Below are 20,422 nucleotides of genomic sequence, written 5' to 3'. Positions count from 1 at the left end.
CATGTACTGTATACATGGAGTAGGGGGTCCTGTATATATATATGTACTGTATAGATTTAGTAGGGGGCCCTGTATATACATGTACTGTATAGATGGAGTAGGGGGCCCTGTATATACATGTACTGTATAGTTGGCGTAGGGGGTCCTGTATATACATGTACTGTATAGATGGAGTAGGGGGTCCTGTATATACATGTACTGTATAGATGGAGTAGGGGGCCCTGTATATACATGTACTGTATAGATGGAGTAGGGGGTCCTGTATATACATGTACTGTATAGATGGAGTAGGGGGCCCTGTATACATGTACTGTATAGATAGAGTAGGGGGTCCTGTATATATATGTACTGTATAGATGGAGTAGGGGGCCCTGTATATACATGTACTGTATAGATGGAGTAGTGGGCCCTGTATATACATGTACTGTATAGATGGAGTAGGGGGTCCTGTATATACATGTACTGTATAGATGGAGGAGGTGGTCCTGTATATACATGTACTGTATAGATGGAGTAGGGGGTCCTGTGTATATATGTACTGTATAGATGGAGTAGGGGGTCCTGTATATACATGTACTGTATAGATGGAGTAGGGGGTCCTGTATATACATGTACTGTATAGATGGAGTAGGGGGCCCTGTATATACATGTACTGTATAGATGGAGTAGGGGGCCCTGTATATACATGTACTGTATAGATGGAGTAGGGGGCCCTGTATATACATGTACTGTATAGATGGAGTAGGGGGCCCTGTATATACATGTACTGTATAGATGGAGTAGGGGGTCCTGTATATGCATGTACTGTATAGATGGAGTAGGGGGTCCTGTATATACATGTACTGTATAGATGGAGTAGGGGGTCCTGTATATACATGTACTGTATAGATGGAGTAGGGGGTCTACCAGTTATTACTGTGGATGTTGTGAGGCAGCTTCCCTAGCAACCATTGCTCCCTGTGAAAATGAAAGCAGTAATCCTATTGGTTGCTAAGGCTCCAACTGCCGTGTCTGCTGCAGCTAATTATATCACCTGTGTTTGCAGTGAGGAGATTTTCCCATTCATCTCTATGGGGCACCTCTCTTTCCCCTCCCCCTCCCCTCCTGTACATCTGGCGGAGACGGGACCTTCGCAATAACCTTCCCGGGCACCCAATGTATCTGTGTGCCAAATTTGGGGTCAAACGGTTCAGGCGTTTGGAAGTCTATAGAGGACAGACAGACAGACAGACAGAAGGACAGACAGACAGACAGACTTTGATTTTTATGATATAGATAATAATAATAATAAAGTGGGCATGGTTACAAAACCCTATTGCATACATAATTGCATGCCCTTACCTTTCCATACATAGTTAAAACCATAAAATGTATGGTGTGTAAAAGACTAAAAATGCATCACAAAAAACAGCATTAGGCTATGTTCATACACAGTATTAGCTGGGTTCACACTACGTATATTTCAGTCAGTATTGTGGTCCTCATATTGCAACCAAAACCAGGAGTGGATTAAAAACACAGAAAGGATCTGTCCACACAATGTTGAAATTGAGTGGATGGCCGCCATTTAATGGCAAATATTTGCTGTTATTTAAAACAACGGCTGTTGTATTGAAATAGTGGCCGTTATTTACTGTTATATGGCGGCCATCCACTCAATTTCACCATTGTGTGGACAGATCCTTTCTGTGTTTTTAATCCACTCCTTGTTCAGATTGCAAAATACTGACCAAATACTGACTGAAATATACTGTGTGTGAACCCAGCCTAAAAGACTCCCTATACGCCTTCTACATGTGGCATCGGTATAGGGTGTGTAGGGCTCTCCAAATTATGTCAGTGGAGATAGGGTTTGGGAAAAATCACTGTCGGACCCCTTTATTCTGGGAGAGATAAGCTGTATCCAAAGCTCTGCGGCTTCGGCTTCACCCTCCCCTCTCCATAAAGATCACAGGAACATTCGGCTGTGCGGAATGTTTCTGTGTATGGGGAGCATCGGGTCAAGATGGTTCAGCCATTAGTAATTAAATATGTATGGTCACCTTTTTATCTATTTTACTGTCATATTTTGCTTTTATTTTACTGTGTATGAACCTAGCCTAAAGGCGTCCATTTGAGAAAGTAAAAGAATACTTCACTTGCGTGATAAGGCTTTTCATTCAATCCTTACTTAAGGAATGCAATACAGTAAGAATTCAATAAAAATCCTAATCACGCAACCGAGTGATGAGTGCCACAGCCTTTTACTTTCTCATATAGACCTATTTCTTGCTTATCTTTGTGATACTGAGCACCCCATGGTATCTTAGAACACTTAACGCTGTACCTTAGTACAGTGTCTTGAGAAAGTATTTACTCCCCCTTGGCTTTTTACCTATTTTGTTACATTACAACCTGTGTTTATTTATTTTTATCTGAATTGTGTGTGATGCTGATTCTGCACGAAATGGTGAAGTGAAAAGAAAAAAAAATATATATAAAAAAAATTGGGGAAATAAAAAACCTGTAGACTTTACAATAAGAAAAAAAGGCCAGAAGATGTGCCAGTAAGCGTGAAACAACTGTTGCCTGTGGAACACCCCTACCATCCTCTGCCTTCCACGTGTGTACTGGACAGTGTTTGTACTCACAATAAATTACCATTTTTGCATATGTGGTGAGTGCCGCCTATTCACTTATCTATCTGTTATCATTCATGTTGCTGCTTGAGCACCACACTGGTCACCCGATCCTAAGTCCAGTGGAGCTGGCTGCATATTGCATGATACCAACACAGGATATGCAGGGTTGGAGGCTGCTTGTGTAAGCTGCGCCAGGCATACCTTTTTCTTTGTGTCTAGAAAAAAAAATGTGCAGAGTTGTCGGCATGCTTTTTTACATGAAATGATGATGCAAACTTTCAAAAGATCCAGTTTAGTTCCAGGTCGTAAGATACAAAAACATGAAAAATGCCAAAAATGATGTACACTTTCGCAAGCCACTTTATATCAGAGTGGGTAGTGCCGGACCAGATTTATTTTGCTGATTTGATAACCTAAAGGAGTGTAATGCTAAACCCAACACATAGGGCCGTTAGCCCACTGGGCTCCCTCTATCTTAAAGTTTCCCCTCCCATGAAGGGGTCACCAATAATCTATATACAAAGTATTACTAAAATATAACTTTTATTAGTGTATAAAGTAAGACAAATATGTGATTATTAAAAACACAGATGCTGGTGCCTGATGACGCCCGTGTTAGGGTGAAACTAGTCGCGGGGGCAGTGTGTGTCAGTTTTTTAACAGCAGTGGCTGGAGGTGATTAGCTGTGTCTCTAGGATATAGTTTACTTGGGTGGACTTAGCTGCTCCGTTATATCAGGATTGCTATTGCAGTTACTATGTGATTCAGCTCACATACACACTATTGGGTAGTGACCCCAGGTGGCCTACGGGCCCCACAGTCACCTCAGATTAGCTGAGTGTCACAGTGTGTATGTAAGAGATCGGTAAAACTTGCAGCTGTCCACCCAGGGGTGATTCTAGCCTCTCTGCTGCCCGAGGCGAACTATAGGATGACCCCCTCTCCCCCCTCCCATATAGATGGTCCCCCTCTCCATTCTCCCTTATAGATGGTCCCCCTTTCCCCCTCCCTTATAGATGGTCCCCCTCTCCCCCCTCCCTTATAGATGGTCCCCCTCTCCCCCCACCCTTATAGATGGTCCCCCTCTCCCTCCTCCCTTATAGATGGTCCCCCTCTTCCCTCTCCCCCCTTATAGATGGTCTCCCTCTCCCCCCTCCCTTATAGATGGTCCCCCTCTTCCCTCTCCCCTCCCCCCCCCCCCCGCACAGCAGATAAAACAAAAACAAAAAACAACACACAACTCACCTGCCATCCATTCCCCCGTCGTGCCTTTTTGGTCTGGTCCCCGGCTGATGCGCGGCTGCCGGAGGTGTCCCATCCTGTCCCCGGCAGCGCGCGCATCAGAGAGCTCCCCGTGCGCCTGTGGCTGTGACTTCCGGCACACGGGGAGCTCTCTGATGCGCGCGCTGCCGGGGACAGGATGGGACACCTCCGGCAGCCGCGCATCACCCGGGGGACTAAGGCTGCATTCCCACGTTCCGTGATCATGACGGATCATGGACGTGGAATCGCGGTACCGGAGACCCCCACGCCCGGGCAGTATCTGTAATTAGATGCTGGGTGCGGAGGAGACTGTATTCATAACCGCCGCGCTGTAGTATCAGCACCACGCGGCTGATTCAGTACAGCGCGGTGCTTATGAATACAGTCTCCCAGCATCTAATTACAGATACTGCCCGGGCGCGGGGGGGCTCCGGTACATGCATTCCGGGAATGCAGCTAAACAGTGGCAGATTATAATGTTGGCGACCGGGCATGGGCCCCCTGGAGCCTCGGGCCCCGGGCGGCCGCCCAAACCGCCCATATTATAATCCGCCATATGCCGCCCCCATGATGACAGCTAGTGGCGCCGCCTTAGGCAGACCACTCAGGTCGCCTCATCATTGCGGCGTCACTGTGTCCACCTTAACATAGAGATACATTGTATCCTGCATTATTACCTTCATACCCCAGTATGAGGGGGAATTGATTCGTACTAGTAGTATGTAGCTGCACACCAACCAACAACTGTGTTTTTAATATTCACATATTTGTCTTACTTTGTACACTAATAAAAGTTATATTTTAGTAATACTTTGTATATAGATTATTAGTGACCCCTTTATGGGAGGGGAAACTTTAAGATAGAGGGAGCCCAGTGGGCTAGCGGCCCTATGTGTTTTGTTTCTAAATAGCATCATTTTTTGTTGTTTAATGCTAAACCCAGGGGCGGATTAACTTTACCATAGGCTCCGGGCTGTTCACCAAGCCTGGCCCGTCCCCAATCCAATGTGACTATGGCGGCACTAGCATGGTGTTCATAGTATAGGATAGATAATGTCATGATGCCTGGATTTGTGCAAAAATGCAGTAAAAAAGCAGAGATTTTTTGAAAATCATGGCAGAACTGTAGCCAGGAGACAATATACCACTGAAAGTATAAGTCTGTTTGTGTGACCATGGGCCCCCCAGGAGCTTAGGGCCCCGGGCTAATGCCCGAAACGGACCTATTATAAACCGCTACTGGCTAAACCAGACTGTAAAATAGTTGCTGCCACTGTATAGATGCCACTTGTATAGAGAAATAAACAAGTGCTGCTGTTGCCTTGATGCCAAAGGGCCCTAAACTGCTGTTAGCTGTGCGCACATGTGAACTAATAGCTGCAGGTGTCTAGGAAACAGGGAAAGCATCATTTATCAGTGACAGTAGCTTGTAGTTATGGAAGCTGTTAGGTACATGTACAGGCATGTCCTCTAATGGAAAAAAGGGAAGAACTCCAGGAGAATTACAAAAAGCGCTCATACAGATGTAAGATATGGTGGATGTCACATTACTAATCAGAATATATCACATTTTTCTTTGTAATGGAAGCACAGACAATATATATAAAAGGTACTATGTGTATCTGCAAACAGTGTCAGCAATCTGCCATGTCCATACCCATATGCAACCAGGACTACCACCACACAGCTTAACGGTACCTTAGCATGTCTAGTCTGCTTCTCCAAACCCAAAAAGTGCATTGTATCGCTGCTTTAAACTGCCAAAGATGAATGTCAGTGCCACTGCAGCGCTCTATAAGGCTAGGTTCACACTGCATTTTCAGCATCCGTTTAACGGATCGTTTTTTTTTATTGGTCGAAAAAGTAGTGTCAACAGTAATTTATTGTGCGTAAAAAAACACACATCCGTTTTGATCTGTTTTTTTTTTTAAATAATGGAAGTAAATGGAAAAACGGATCAAAAACGGATGCACACAAATGCATCCGTTTTTTTGCAATCCGTTTTTTAACGGTGTTGAAAACGCAGTGTGAACCTAGCCTAAGGCTTCTCTAGTCTCCCTCTGTCCGGCCCATGGAGAGTCCTGCATGTCAATTAACAAGGGGCTGACTGTGTAGAATGGAGTACACCTGACTGCCTATGGAGGGTGCACATCATTAGTTATATCGGCATTGTGCCACCAGAAAGAGGTTATCTAGGCTTTGACTGTAAGGAGTCTGTAGGCAGACTGATAGAGAATGAGATGGAGAGGCATTATAGTGGAGCACTTCAGTGGTACTGACTAGAGATGAGTGAACCTCCAGCATGCTCGAGTCCATCCGAACGCGAACTTTCAGCATTTGATTAGCGGTGGCTGCTGAAGTTGAATAAAGCCCTAAGGCTATGTGGAAATCATGGATATAGTCATTGGCTGTATCCATGTTTTCCAGACAACCTTAGATCCAACCTTTATCCAACTTCAGAAGCCCCCGCTAATCAAATGCCGAATGCTCGGGTTCGGATGGATTTGAACGCGAACCCGGTTCGCTCATCTCTAGTACTGACACATCTCAGTGCAGCAATAAAATGGATTCGGGTTTGGAGCGGCAGACTACACATACCAAAGTGCTGCTGTTATATATGCATCCTGTAGTAGTATTCTTGGCTGCATATATTTATTTTGGACATGACAGATTCCCTTTAAAGGGGTATTCTACTCAGGTAAAATATATGTTGAATCATTCCCCCTTTTGGAGACTAATAATTTCTTCCATAATTGTCATTATCTTTTCAGCCTTACACCCCACCTTTCTTCAGTGGGTTGTTTTAACTGGTCTTACCATAAGCATTCATGTGCTGAGACTAAGAACCACCATAGATTGTGACACATACAGTATCAGTTCTGATGGAAAAAAAATGTTAGCCCCAATCTACTAAACATTCTCTAATAGAAATACATTCATAACTAGCAAACAAAACCTCTACTAGAGAATTTGATGCAACCCTTATGTACTTTTATTGTATTTCCCATGCTGAAGGATCGTTTTCTTCTGTGTCTTTGTCAACTGAACATGATGGTCTGGGATATGATGCCTGGTTTGCAATGGAGGTGATAATAATAATATTGTTCTTATATATACCACCATAAATTTAGCTGCATTTGACAATCCTGAGGGTACATAATCAGAGATTACAGAATTACTAAAACAAGAGGAATGAGGGGCCTACTAGCAAGAGCTTACAATCTATGAGGAGTGGGGTTGAGACAAAAAGCATACAGAGCTGTATTAGCTTTATTTTGTACAATGGCTCAGCCATCATATATAAATAGGGTTGAGCACATAAAGATCTGATATGTATGTGTAGCCGCATGGCTCTGTCATTACAGGGTCGCTGAGATTCAAACACTCCAGTACAGGAATTTACCGTCCGTGTACGGTGCAAACACGGAACTCGTGAATCCAGCCTTAGTGGCTATAAGGCCGTGGTCCCTGGCCACAGTGGTCTCCTTCTTCCCTGGCCCAAATCCCATGCTTGTGTAGTAGCATCACCCGGGATCATATGCATATGTAGGTGATACAGAAGAAATCAGTGAGCAGATGGCCCAGTGCAGGTCATTTACAAATTAGTTTTTAGCTATAATTACAAAACAGGTTAAAATGAGAATAACATGAGAATTGGTTTCACTTGATTTTGGTTTTCAGCAATTTATTATAATTAGACGTATAATTAGCTTTAGGCTATGTTCAACGTTTTTAATTGCAATTATTGAATACAGAGACGGCAACAGATCAAAAAACGGAGAACATGTTTGAAGGAAAGACTGAAACTTCTCCTCATTTCATGTCCATTTCAGGCTTTGTAGTCAATAACTGCAATTAAAGCCAGAATGTGCAAACACACCCATTGGCTAACTATTTGGCTCAATAATTAAAGATCCTGGATGGTGCCCAAAGATATTAAAGCATTACTGACATCTGTAATAATGTTTGACATGTCATCAGCCATCCTGAGATACAGCTGGCTGAAGAGTCACGCAGCTGCGTCTCAACCTGGCTGTCAATCAAATCCAACTCTTTGGCTTTATAATAGTCTATGAAGTAAAAGGGTTGAACCTTCACCCCTCCAGGGAGTGTGGAGTGCACTACCGTGCTCTCTTGGCTGGCTATATATTAGGATCAGCAGTTATTACGATTAGAGATGAGCGAACTGAATCTTACAACTCAAGATTCGTCATGAAAGATGGTCACACAACAAAATACACATTTAGGCCAGGTTCAGACTATGTAACTGTGCGGCTGTATTTGCGGCTGTAATTGTGCGGCGGTATTTTTGGTGGTTCATGCGTACACTGGAAAGTATAGGATATACGGCTGCACAGTGCACACTATGTATGAATCTACGGCCCGATCGTAAACGGACCCGTAAAAAATGAACAAGACCATTGTTTGCGGCTGGACATGCGGCCGAGGATTGACAGGCGGTCCGTACGGAGTACTTCAAAAATAGCCGGCAATGATGCCGAATGCCGATGCCTCTCATGGTTAATATATTGAATTAATAAAACACATTTTTTTTGTAATAAAGTCCCTTTCGTTGGTCAATAATTTAATTCTAACAAATCCATCATTTTGCAATTAAATATACTGTTAAAATAAATAGATATATAAATAAATGTATATTTATATATATATTTATTTTTTGACAGTATATTTAATTGCACAATGATGGATTCGTTAGAATTAAATTATTGACCAACGAAACTGAATTTATTTCATCGAAAATGTGTTTTATTAATTAAATATTAATTAGTACAGGAGGCTCCAGTAAGCCGTTAATTCATATTGCCGGCAAAAGAGCTTTCTGTACTAATCATCACTTTACTTTAATGAAAACATCAAATGTTTCTTCTAATTATGTTATCACAATAGCATTATTAGAAGAAACATTTAGAATTATATGTGCGCTCAGCTGATTGGCTGATCGGCTGAGCGCACATATAATTAGCGGGTCCGCAGTACAGTGACTTCATTGTGCTGCGGACCAGCGAAGAGGACACATCGGGGTGAGTATAGAGCTCTCCCCACCCCCTCCCCAGCACTGCACCCCTCCCAGCAAGGAAGGGGGGGTCAGTTAACCCCTTCCTTGCTGGGATGGGTGCAGTCTGACATCAGTCTGGCCCCCAAGGGGTTAAGGGGGATGCAATACATCCTCCCTTAACCCCTTGGGGGCCAGACTGTAAGCAGCGATCTGTAAAGATGCTGCATACTGTAAGGAGCACAACACCGCTCACAATGATGGGTGTTGTGCTCCTGTTTGTGTGTTTTTTGTGTGTTTCTCCCTTTTTGTTTTTCAGATATCGGTATCCTGTGGATTACGTCGGATTCCGTGGACTACGTCGATGACCAGCGTTTTTTAAATTTTTTTTTTTAATAAAATGGTCAATGAGGGGTGTGGGGGTGTTTTTATTTGAATAAAAAAAATTTTTAACTTGTGTCTTGTCTTTATTTCTTTACTTTATAGACTTAGTAGTGGAAGCCGTCTAATAGACGGAATCCATTACTAAGTTGGGGCCTAGTGTTAGCCGGTATAAAATGGCTAACACTAACCCCCTATTATTACCCCAGTACCCAATGCCACCAGGGGTACTGGGAAGAGCCGGGTGCCAGTGGTCCCGGAGCGTCAAAATTGGCGCTCCTGGACCGGACGGCAGCAGGCTGGTAAGATTTAGGCTGGGGAGGGCCTAAACCAATGGCTCTTCCCACCCTGGTGTTACCAGGCTGCTGTTGTTTGGTTTTTAACCCGGCTGGTTATAAAAATAGGGGGAACCCTATGCGTTTTTTTTAAACTATTTATTTATTTTAAAAAAAACCGCATAGGGTCCCCCCTATTTTTATAACCAGCCGGGTTAAAAACCAAACGACAGCAGCCTGGTAACACCAGGGTGGGAAGAGCCGTTGGTTTAGGCCCTCCCCAGCCTAAATCTTACCAGCCTGCTGCCGCCCGGTCCAGGAGCGCCAATTTTGATGCTCCGGGACCACTGGCACCCGGCTCTTCCCAGTACCCCTGGTGGCATTGGGTACTGGGGTAATAATAGGGGGTTAGTGTTAGCCATTTTATACCGGCTAACACTAGGCCCCAACTAAGTAATGGATTCCGTCTATTAGAAGGCTTCCACTACTAAGTCTATAAAGTAAAGAAATAAAGACAAGACACAAGTTAAAAAATTTTTTTATTCAAATAAAAACACCCCCACACCCCTCATTGACCATTTTATAAAAAAAAAAAAAATTTAAAAAACGCTGGTCATCGACGTAGTCCACGGAATCCGACGTAATCCACAGGATACCGATATCTGAAAAACAAAAAGGGAGAAACACACAAAAAACACACAAACAGGAGCACAACACCCATCATTGTGAGCGGTGTTGTGCACCTTACAGTATGCAGCATCTTTACAGATCGCTGCTTACAGTCTGGCCCCCAAGGGGTTAAGGGAGGATGTATTGCATCCCCCTTAACCCCTTGGGGGCCAGACTGATGTCAGACTGCACCCATCCCAGCAAGGAAGAGGTTAACTGACCCCCCCTTCCTTGCTGGGAGGGGTGCAGTGCTGGGGAGGGGGTGGGGAGAGCTCTATACTCACCCCGATGTGTCCTCTTCGCTGGTCCGCAGCACAATGAAGTGACTGTACTGCGGACCGGCTCATTATATGTGCGCTCAGCCGATCAGCCAATCAGCTGAGCGCACATATAATTCTAAATGTTTCTTCTAATAATGCTATTGTGATAACATAATTAGAAGAAACATTTGATGTTTTCATTAAAGTAAAGTGATGATTAGTACAGAAAGCTCTATTGCCGGCATATGAATTAACGGCTTATAGAGCTTCCTGTACTAATTAATATTTAATTAATAAAACACATTTTCGATGAAATAAATTCAGTTTCGTTGGTCAATAATTTAATTCTAACGAATCCATCATTGTGCAATTAAATATACTGTCAAAAATAAATATAAATATACATTTATTTATATATCTATTTATTTTAACAGTATATTTAATTGCAAAATGATGGATTAGTTTAAATTTAATTATTTAACAACGAAAGGGACTTTATTACAACGAAAATGTGTTTTATTATTTTAATAGATTAACCATGAGAGACATCGGCATTAGTGCAGAGGATCGCAAACCCCGGTAATAGCAATTCATGTAAACTGTGTTCCCTGCTTTCCCAGATGCATCCAGAGGTGTTTGCATCACTTTCTTAAGATTTTATTTGTTATTTTTAGTTGAACCAGATTTCAAAGTAAATGACCGTATGTTTTGAGCCGCATGTCTATTTTTTCCCACGGCCGGAGTTTCATCCGCACATTTACAGCCGCATAAAAAATACAGCCGCACAGTTACATAGTGTGAACCTAGCCCCCAAAGGGTATGGCCACCTCTCTTCCCTCCTCTGGTGTCATTCTTTAGGTCTCTGGCGTCTCCAGCCTCTTTAAGCCAGCTCAGTCAAGCACTGACTGAGATGGGACAACACAGCAACAAATGATTGGCTAAGTGGGTTGTCATTCCATAGACAAGAGCGACAGCCCGCTCAGCCAATTACTGGCCACACTGCTGTACCGTCTTAGCCACTGATTGGCTTAGCAGGCTGTCACTCCATAGATGAGGGTGTAAGTCCACTTAGCCAATCACTGACTGAAATAGAACAGAGCCGCAGCCAGTGACTGGCTAAGTATGCTGAAGGAGGCTGCGGGGGACACCAGATACCAGAGAAGAAGGACACTTATTACTTTTACTTTTTATTACTTTTAGAGTTGGCTTACACAGTGTTTTTGTCTTATATACTTACAAAAGAAAATGGATTATATTAAAGGGAAACTATCTCTAGTCTTATAAGCATAGTGATTTAACATCTAATATCACCAAAAAAGTGCCGAGGATGAAGTTAAGAAAATCACCTTCTTCCTCCGCGCCCTGTGCGCTTTAGGGACATATCAGCAGGTTAAATACTGTACTTCTAACCTGCTGATAGTTTCCCTTTAAATGGATGCTAGAAATAGATACTGTGGTAAGCCATATGGCAGAATCAATTTCCCATTGCATTGTATAATTTTTTTTAGTTATACAGTTTTTTTCCAGTATACAATAGCTCAGTTGACTACATTTTTGTATAAAGCAAAATTAAATGTACTGTAATGGAAGCAGTAAAACTTAGACAAAAACCCAGTGTGAACCCTGCATAGAAGCTGAATGGAACAATCATGAAAGCATAGAAATGTATGTCACAAAGCTATAGACTGGATTCAAAGCTAGGTATTTCCAACAAATATAAATTGAAATGTAAAATAACTGGGTTTGGGGTTATGTGGATGTAAAGTCTGGCAAATGTGAAAACAGGTATAACAGCCATACTACAGTATTTAAACACAGCGATCTGTTTTCTAGAATGTTTTAAAACAATGGAGTGTACTTTCTGTGTCTTCATAAATTGATTTAAGGGGAACTCTTTAAAGTGTCACTGTCACTTCACAAAAATTTTGACATGTCATAGAGACATAACAAAAGTTTTGATCAGTCCAGATCTGAGTGTTCAGACCCGTACTGATCATCTTCTCCTGGCTCTGTGTCACGTGTTCAGTCGGACTGATCAGTCGGGCTTCGTAGAACTCCATTATAAGTCTGAATGATCACGTGACTCAGACTCAGACCCGAATCGATCAAAACTTTTGACATGCCTCTATGACATGTCAAAAGTTTTGTGAAGTGACAGTTTAAAGCTATGTGTAAGAAAGCTATATAGATTTGTAATTTACTTCTATTAAAAAAAAAGCTCAAGCATTCTAGTACTTATCAGCTTCTGTATGTCCTGTAGGAAGTGGTGTATTCTTTCCAGTCTGACACAGTGCTCTCTGCTGCCACCTCTTTCCATGTCAGGAACTGCCCAGACCAGGAGAGGTTTTTTTATGGGGATTTGCTACTGCTCTGGACAGTTCCTGTCACAGACAGAGGTGGCAGCAGAGAGCAGTTTGTCAAACTGAAAAGAATATACCACTTCCCGCAGGACATACAGCAGCTGGAAAGTACTGGGAGATTTAAGATTTTTTAATAGAACGAAATATGTATAACTTTCTGACACCAGTGGATTTGAAAGATTTTTTTTTTGCCTTACCCATTTAATGTATAAAACTGTACAGTTTTGGAAGTCATATTGAAAGTCTCTTCATCTCTTCTTTACTGGCTTGAATGCAATTGCCGACACAGAAATGGCCTTTGGTCTGCAAGGGTACACAATAAAATATTGTGCTCTGCCCCTTCTTAGCTTATCTCCCATACTAATCTTATGTTTGAATGCTTTTGGCAACAGCAGGAATGAAGAAGGACTATATCTTAGAAGTCACCCTGTCTCCCACCATATGTAATTTCTGGAGCAGCAATAAATCTGTTAACATAACAGAGATGAATAGTGAGTCACTCTCATTTATTAACTAATGGAAAACAAGAAAAGAACATTTTGTTTTATTTTCCTGCTCCAGAAGGTTTTAACTCCTAACTGATCCTCTGTAAATAAGAAATGAGTGGAGGTTGAGAATAAATATTTCCCTCACATATTCACAGCTTTCCTAAAAAAAATTATAGTATTTTCTGTAATTAGATAGATGCATAAAAACAGCAAGCAGGGAAAAGCTGTGCAGCACGGCTATATGGCATGTTGGGGTACCTTTCACACCTGGCCACTGGTGTCTGAGAGGACCCGAGCGCCCCCTGCTGCATAAGAAGACACCAGTATTTAAATGGCACCTTCAGTGGTGGGATGAGCTCAGTTACAGCTTTTACACCACAGACTAGAAGACATACACATTGCTTACATCACATTGTACTAATGTCATGAACATTTTCAAAATATAGTGAACACCCTCCAAAAGCATACCCTATATCATGTGAATATTGACCTTTTCTATCACTCCATCCCTCTAGAAGATCACTTTATTGACAGGTCATCTCAAAGGGTTTTTACAGTATGGATGAAAGACATAAAATCATCGAGAAACTATATATATATATATATATATATATATATATATATATATATATATAATTCTATCACTAGTATATGCAATTTCACCCCCTTGTTACCTGCCTGCAAACTCCATCTCTCTGCTTTTCCTATACGTAGCTGCAGTGTGGATGCAGACTATCCTCTGTGCTGCCTCCTATACATTATATAGTCATTAAAAACAAGATCCTGCAATCCTACCTCACTGTAGCAAACCTTTTGAAGTTCCCAGACTAGCAATGAGCAGTCTAACATGTGATTCAAGTGTTTTATGTGGCCACAAAGTCTGCACATTTCACAGGCTGTTTGTCTCCCCTTCCAACTCACTCATCCCCCTCCCCCCTCCATAGACTATAATGGGCTAATGGCAGTGCAAACCCATCTTCACTTTGCTCCTCTGTCATGTACAGCTTTTTCTTTATAATTAACAAATAGTGTATGGGGGTGGGAAAACAGCCTTGTCACTACAGAAGGAAGCTCTATAGCCTAATAAAAAACTATTACAGACTTTCTTATATTTTCTTGTAATATTTATTTCTGCAAAATTGTTTAAAATGACGGTTAAAAATCTGTTTTTCTCAATTCCAGTCCTCTTGGCCCACCAACAGGTCATATTTTAAGGATTTCCTTAGTATTTCATAGGTGATATAATTATCCTCAGAACATGACCTGAACATGAGCCATAAACACTGGAATTGAGAAGCACTGGCCTATACTGATGAAAAAACAGTGTTTCTTAGCCCCCAAAAGTAATTTTTTAGGATTTCCTTAGTATTCAATCAGATATCTTCAAATCATGACCTGAGAGTACTTGAGGACTGCAGTTGGAAAACACTGCTATAGATGATAGGGTACTAGTCACAATCTGAAGGTCTTCCCCTTATGTTTACATGCTTACTGGGACAACAGTGGATACTGTCAGACTAGTAGACTTTTTGCAAATGTATTCTAAAGGGGAAAAATTATGATGCTGTAAACTATAACACTTGAAAATTATCTCCTGGGTCTCTAGAGAAAAAGTTTAATTTGCTACTAAACCGAACTTTTTGCAAATATTGGAACAAGTTTGGGAAGATGGCAGTTGCACATCTAAAAAACAAAAAACAAACAAAAAAGATATCCTTACCTGTCCGTGCTCCCCCGGTGTCCTCTTGTTGCTCTCCGGTATCATCATCTGTAGAGTTACAGCCCGCTCTGCCAATCACTGTAGCGGTGCTGTCCCATCCCAGTCAGCCTATGATTGGCTGAACGGGCTGTCACCAGAGAAGACGGGGCAAGACCAGAGAAGAAGGACACTGGGGGATTGCGGACAGGTAAATATAATGAGCGACCTTTTGGTACCATAGTAAAACAGCTATGTGTCTGGGATGAACCCCGAACTTTGCATTAAAATTCTGCAAACCTGCTAAACCGAGCTTTTTGTAAAGTTCACTCATCTCTAATAAAGAACACTAGTGCCTGAAACTGGAATAACTGCAAAATTTTAAATGGGAATTTTGGAAAAAGCTCACATATACTGCTGAATTAGCATAAATTGTATGGAACGCTAAAGACAATATAAAAAAAAAACAGGCAACGTTTAAATAAATCTACAGTCTGCCCCAAATACATACACCCAAGTGCTCCAAAATGCCTTCCCTGAGACAGTCTCTTCAGATACAGTAATGCAAGATCTCCTATACCCCACAGTTAAATTAGCATGCTTTTTTCTGCTTATAAATCTTCTGTCTCCCATTTTAGTACTCAACAATGACAATCTGAAACAGTAGGTTGAAATCTACAAATCTACAAGGACTTTCTGGTCTGTAATTACCAAAGAATTGCTCAAGTGGAAGAGCCATAGCAAACACAGAAAAGCCTTCATTAACAGCTCCTGAGAATGGACAGACAATTTCAAATTACAGTGTAAATGAGAGCTCTATTATAGTGCTGCAGTGCATCCTTAACCTGTCAGCAAAGTATGTTACAAAAGAGGCTATTGCAGTCAAATGTATTGTTTCCAAAATGATGTGTTTACAGCACTAGAAAAGGTAGTGATTTCTCACCTCCCGAGATATCTAAAACAGTCTGTAGCTATACCATAAAGCTAAAGCAGCTATATTATGAGGTTTTGACTACCACTACTACAAGTCCATCACATAACAAAGGAAAGGCTGGTAAGTTAAAGCTACTGTATCCACAATCTGACCCCCCCTCCAAAAAAAAACACTTGTACCTTCGGATAGCTGCTTTTAATCCAAGATCAGTCCTGGGGTCCGTTCAGCAAGGGATGCAGTAATTGTCATAAAAACAACTTTTAATCTGGCAGCGCTCTGGCTTACATTTGTATATGCATTAGGCTGGCACCACCTTTCCGTCCTTCCTCCCCACCCTCCTCATCATTAGGAATGATCCAGGAACATTTACTGCTGTTTGAGCTTAGCACAGGTGTATTAACGATCCAGCCCATGTTCATTATACGCACAGGTGGGGAATAGGAAGCAATCTGCCTGGAGCATTCCTAATGATGAGGAGGGCGGGGAGGAGGGACAGAGAGGTTGTGCCAGCCTAATGCATATACAAATGTAAGCCCCGAACGTTAGACACAGCGCTGCAAGATTAAAAGTTGTTTTTATGACAATAACTGCATCCCCTGCCGAACGGGCCCCAGTACAGATCTTGGATTAAAAGCAGCTATCTGAAGGTGCAAGTGGTTTGGGGTCAGATTGTGGGTACAGTCGCTTTAAAGGGGAACTTGGGCAAGGAAATATTTTCATATATATCTTCGGTGATGGATGTATAAAAATAGTAAAGAAAACTTACCTTCCTGGCCGCCAGTATCTCACCGCTCCGTACCGATATTTAGCCACTTTCAGGCCCTGTTTTTGTGACTTTGCTGTCCCGCCCAGCCAATCAGCAACTGCAAAGGCGTCCCGCCTCTGTCATTGATTGGCTGGGCGGAACTGCAACAAGTCCTGGAAGTGGCTAAACAGTGGCATGAAGCGTTAAGATTTTGGCAGCGCTGCGGGAGCCAGGGAGGTAAGTGTCCTTCATTATTATAAAGACATTTGCTGAGTATCACTTAAACTAGCATAATTTAATAGATCTAAATTAACCACATCCAATATAATAAGCAAAATAATAAGAATTAAGTAATGTTTACTTACATAAGTAGCTCTTCACCTTCCAAAGCCATAACTCCCCCCCCCCCCAACATAGAGCAATATGAGGGCTTGTTTGTAAGGAATTGTACATTTTAAAGAGACCCTCCATTTTGCCATAAAATGTAATGCAAAATAAAATCTTCAAGCATTAGTTATTCTACTTTATAAAATAAACAAAACATAACTTTTTTTTTAATTTTTCATCTACAGATTTATGTGATGGTTTATTAGTTTTTATCACTACCTTTTTAAGATAGATGGGACTTTTTGTATGTGTTTTATTCAATTTTATCTGATGTCATGTGAAGTGAAGAAAAGCTATTCTGGCTGTTGCCATTATTTTTTATCTATGTCTTTCACTTTGTGGGATCAATAATACTTTAACAGTTCAGACAATTCTGCATGAATCAATGCCAAATATGCAGTTTTTTTTTTTTTTTTTTTACAAATTTTATTAGAAAAGTATGGGAAATAATGGGTAATAAGGGGGTGATTAGAATTGTTTAGGCTCCTATGGCTCCTAAGCAATCATTAAATTGTTTAGACTGATCAATGCAATGATGTTGGGCAGACCGTACAAGAAGATGAGGCAGGCTGTACAAGTACATTTACCATGGCAGGCATGGAAGCTTTAAGAAGGCACATGATAATTGTACACACACAAAAAAAGACTTAGAATGGTATCAGCTCACCATACTTCATTCTGTGTGATTATGGCACTACGTTTTTGGAAGCTTTCGGGACCTTTATGGCGGGTCCCGTATAATATTCAGGAAAAGAAAAAGTGTTGGTTCCCGGCTTCTTAAAATAAATCCACTTTATTTAAATCATCCACATCTAAAATCCACACTATTAAAAACACGCCGACGCGTTGCGAGGTAAACACCTCTTAATCATGGCTGTAGTAAACTGAATTACAAAGGTATAAATTCTTACTCTGTGCAAAATGTGACGCCCCTTGTGTGGGAGCCTCCCACAATCATGGGGAAACACCTGGATAAGGGAAGCCACATGACTTGCTTACAACTTAGTGAAAAACAGGAAACAAGAAAACATGCGTCGGAATCAGTGAATATATAACACATGATAATTGTGTCACAGGGGTTCTGCTTGGACCTGTCAAAGGTATTGCACCTGACAGTTCACTATCTATATGCCACCACTTTTATTCATCCTGGCACGTTGAGGGTAAATTGTGGGAATAGGACTAAAGTTTACTCCTGGAAGCTGCAGAAGATATTGTCTGTAAGATACAGCCAACCCCTGCTGCATATAGAGCAGGCTTAGTTCCAGAATATGCAGTGACTGCTGAGCCATTGTAAAAAGGCATGTTGGTGGTCATTTAAGTGGACCTGTCAGCAGAAAATAGGGGTTAAGTCCAGCCTGCTAGTATCTGCCAACCATGTGTGACTGATCAGCACTTAATAAAGCATGGACTGGACTTTCGTGGGCTCTTGCCATACTGGTGAACAACCTTCGGCACTTGAGACTCATTGGCAGACTAACCAAAAGGCCACTGGCTTATTTACACATCTGCTTGACAAGTCCACTTTAATGGATAATAAATTAATAATTGAATTATCTAATTTTCCTAGTAGTGATCTATAAACACTGACTAATGTTTTAGCAACTTTATTTTATCATTCTACAAATACTGTATATTGTTATTGTCATTGCCAGACTCTGTTAAATGACTTTTCTTCAGTAACACATTCATTTTGTCAGCAGTTGCATACCATTTTTGTAGCATTAAAGGGGAACTTTTCTTTTCCTAATCAACTGGTACCAGACAGTTATATACATTTTTAAATTATTTCTATTTAACCCCTTAACAATGGAGGGAGCATGGGCCACAGTTTGACCTAGTGGATATATGTATACTCTTGATTTAGACAAAGAAAACAAACAAAAGTGAGTATAATACAAAACTGCTTGACTTTTTTTGCGACAGTGCTTTAAAAGACAAGTGCCATGAAAAACTTGTTCCCAGTAATTGAAGCACATTACAAAGTTATATAACTGTGTAATATGCTTCAATTACCTATCTGCCTCCCTTCCCTGTCTTTTCCCCCCTCCACCCCCCACCAGGAAGTGTCCTGACTCACACAGACCTGATTACTGTCGTCACTGTCACCAAGCTCTTCTCTCAGCTCCTTCTCCTGTTACACTAGCCTCCCCCCTCCCCTGCCTTGTCAGGTGACAGGCTTGCTCAGCTCCCATTGGCTGAACAATTGCAAGCCATCACTTGTCACATGTCACTTGCTTATCTTCTCTCAGACTGACTGCGGCATGTAGGCAGCTCCCCCCTCCCCTCATACCCTCTCTCCTGCTGCCGTGGACTCAGTGAAGGAGTCATGTCACTAGAGAAGATAAGCTGAGCAAGCAGAGTCACCTGACAAGGAGGGGAGGGGGAGGCTGGTGTAACAGGAGCTAGAGCAGCCCTCCTGCTGATGACTCATCCTCACAAGAAGGAGCTGCCTGGTGACGGTCATGACAGTAATCAGGTCTGTGTGAGTCAGGACACTTCCTGGTGGGGGGTGGAGGGGGGAAAAGACAGGGAAGGGAGGCAGAGAGGTGATTGAAGCATATTACAGAGTTATATAACTTTCTAATGTGCTTCAATTATTGGGAAAAAGGTTTTCATGGCACTTGTCCTTTAAGCGACTTTAACAGCTGAATATTCTGGATTTATGAAACATCGCTCAAACTAAAAGTAAATTATTTAAATTATTAATCTGTGTTTTTCCAAATCAAGGAGAGAAGCAAAATGATGGAATCACTTAAAGTGTCGCTGTTGTTATAACTTTCAAAACCTAAATTTACATTTATTTATTTATTTTAGTTATCATGCCTTAAAACAAAATCCAGGTCCAGTCTCCTAAAGCTTTTTAGACCTGTGCGGGTTGAAAAAACAGACTAAACACATGAAGTCCCGGCCAGTACTGAGTGTCACAGCTCAATGTGTCCATCAATCACATGATTACCTTCTCTGTGAGCGCAGATGACCTGAAAAACACTGGACTTCCTGTATTTACTCTCTTTGAAAAAAAAAAGAAAGAGAACACAGAACACAAGAAGTGCCGTGTTTTCCATGATAACAACAACCAAACTGAATGTAAATTGCAAACTTGCTTTATATCACATCTATTGTTGGTTTATATTTTGAAAGTTATAATGACAGGTCCACTTTAATGATGAAGATATGGAATTATCTTACATTTGACACTTACTAAGTATGCTGTGAGCCGTGGATGTGGCTAGTTGTCAATTAAAACAATGAAAATCATTATAGACATGATGGAAGATGGGATTAGTTGTCCTCCGGTATTTGCGTGGCTGTTAATGAACAAACCT

General features: G+C 41.5%; 1 protein-coding gene across 4 annotated transcripts in view; it reads right to left on the bottom strand.

Annotated features, from left to right (window-relative positions):
- Window positions 1-20,422, bottom strand: part of TMEM200A (transmembrane protein 200A) — a 79,758-nt gene that overhangs the window by 25,561 nt on the left and 33,775 nt on the right. Inside the window, exons 3-4 of one of the 4 annotated variants that reach the window (XR_011363503.1) lie at window positions 6,875-7,030; window positions 2,689-2,836 (exon numbers count right to left, since the gene is read on the bottom strand). The exons of 1 other annotated variant lie outside the window; for it this stretch is intronic. The gene's annotated coding sequence lies outside the window, so the exon portion shown is untranslated. Of the gene's footprint in view, window positions 1-1,341; window positions 1,364-2,688; window positions 2,837-6,874; window positions 7,031-20,422 lie in introns of those variants that run through there. 2 more of the 4 variants (XM_069973697.1, XM_069973699.1) reach the window with 2 other exon arrangements.

This window comes from Dendropsophus ebraccatus, chromosome 6 (genome assembly GCF_027789765.1).
Source record: "Dendropsophus ebraccatus isolate aDenEbr1 chromosome 6, aDenEbr1.pat, whole genome shotgun sequence".
In the NCBI taxonomy this organism is placed as follows: domain Eukaryota; kingdom Metazoa; phylum Chordata; class Amphibia; order Anura; family Hylidae; genus Dendropsophus; species Dendropsophus ebraccatus.
The sequence above is the reverse complement of the archived record's forward strand: the minus strand, read 5'-3'. Positions and strand labels throughout refer to the sequence as shown.